Source organism: Hevea brasiliensis, chromosome 1 (genome assembly GCF_030052815.1).
Source record: "Hevea brasiliensis isolate MT/VB/25A 57/8 chromosome 1, ASM3005281v1, whole genome shotgun sequence".
Lineage (NCBI taxonomy): Eukaryota > Viridiplantae > Streptophyta > Magnoliopsida > Malpighiales > Euphorbiaceae > Hevea > Hevea brasiliensis.
Genome location: NC_079493.1, coordinates 21,686,143 through 21,688,158, shown reverse-complemented (window position 1 = coordinate 21,688,158; position 2,016 = coordinate 21,686,143). Strand labels below are relative to the sequence as shown.

Below are 2,016 nucleotides of genomic sequence, written 5' to 3'. Positions count from 1 at the left end.
ATGTTGCATTGATTCATCCTCTTGTAATGCAGGACACATGTCAGTAGCATGACCCGAACCCGAACAAATTCCACATACCTTAACAGTTTGCATGTTCCCTACAGCCAACTGCCTCACCAAAGAAGTTAAATCAGAAATTTGTTTCTCAAGGTTAGATGTACTTACCTCATTAACCTTCATAAGTGTGTGATCCATTCTCATTCCAAACTACTGAGAATTTGCTGCCATGTTAGCAATCAGCCTCCTTGCCTCTTCTGGTGTCTTGTCAACCAAAGCTCCTCCACTAGCAGCATCTATCATACTATGGTCCATTGGTAGAAGTCCCTCATAGAAATACTGAATCAACAGCTGCTCACTTATTTGATGATGGGGACAACTTGCACACAGCTTCTTAAATCTCTCCCAGTACTCATACAAACTCTCTCCATTGTACTGCCGGATGCCACAAATTTATTTTCTTATGTTGGCAGCATGGGAAGTAGGAAAATACTTCTCCAAAAATATCTGCTTCATCCCATTCCATGAGTTGACAGATCCAGAAGGAAGGTAATACAACCAATCCTTAGCTGTGCCTTCCAGTGAGAAGGGAAAAGCTCGAAGCTTGATTTGATCCTCTGAAATTCCTTAAGGTTTCATGCTGGAACACACAACATGAAATTCCTTTAGATGCTTATGTGGATCCTCACCTACAAGACCATGAAACTTAGGCAGCAAATGGATTAGTCCAGATTTCAACTCAAAAGCAACATTTAAAGCAGGGTATTAGATACACAAAGGCTGTTTGTTTAAATCAGGAGCAGCCAACTCTTTCAAGGTTATAGCAGCCATGGTTTCATTTTCAGAATTTGACTCTGACTCCGAATCCGAACTTAATTCCTTTGGAGATTGGGCTCCTTCAGATGTACTCGGAAATCTGCCTAGCTTGCTTAGCCAATTTTCTCAAATGTTTAGTTGTTTTTTCTACTTCTGGATCAAAGATCAACTCACCAGATTGAGAAATTCTTGTCATAAACAAAAAAAAATCAAAGTAAAAACAGAAAAATGCCTCAAAACCCTTAAAAACAATCGAATTTGGCCTCAAGACGGTGGGGCCAAGGAATCCTATGGATTGATTGGTCTTGATTAGAGCGTCGTTTCCTTCAAAATAGGTATGGGCCGCCCTCCAAATTCAATCAAAATTCTTAATGAACAGTAACACTGAACAGTAACATCATAATATATTTATTTTTTTTTTCAAAAACTTGAAAATAGCAAAACTCACAAACAAAATTAATAACAGAATATTCTAACACAGAAAACACGAAATTCAATAAATTTCATTCCCCGACAACGGCGCTAAAATTTTTGATGGGTGTCGAATCCACCAGAAATTAAATTAATTGAACTCACCAATTATGAAATATTTTCTGCAGTAAGTGGTAAATCCAAATCAAACCCTAGAGACTGAATTATTAAGTTTCGTGCACTTGTGTAATGGAAAAAAGAAACAAAGGTTGGGGGGGGGGTGTAATTCACAATCCAAAGAAGAAATCAAAAATCCAAAATTAAGATCTAAAAATAAGAAACTCTTCAATTAAATAAACTTCAGTCCAAGGTAATTCGCATTCCAATACATTGATTTGATCATAGACAAAAGAAATATAATTATATCTTATTGAATACTTAACGTAGATTTACCAAACAGCGAGGTAAACCCCTGACTTCTCTATATTCATCAATTCGAGCCCAGCACTCTTATTAACTCTAATTATTAACTGAGTTGATATTAAGCAATCCTCATCAAATTAATAACTGCTTTAAGAAAAGGAAGTAGTTAAGCTGAACAACAATTTATGAAGCATAAATCATTTAATCCACCCTATTGTTTCCTTAGATTATTATCGAAAACTTGGATCATAATCCATAAAACCTAATTGCTACTCATGTTCAATCTTACACAACAATTACGGATTATGAAGATGAACTAGCAATTGATCAAATTAAACAATTAACTAATAGGCCTTTTTAGCAAATCAT

The 2,016-nt window shown here is 35.9% G+C and overlaps 1 non-coding gene across 1 annotated transcript; it reads left to right on the top strand.

Moving 5' to 3' along the window:
* The first annotated feature begins 358 nt into the window (after positions 1–358).
* On the top strand, positions 359–465 carry LOC131169733 (small nucleolar RNA R71). The gene has a single exon (XR_009140632.1). It is a non-coding gene; the product is annotated as a small nucleolar RNA R71 (small nucleolar RNA).
* Positions 466–2,016: the final 1,551 nt, after the last annotated feature.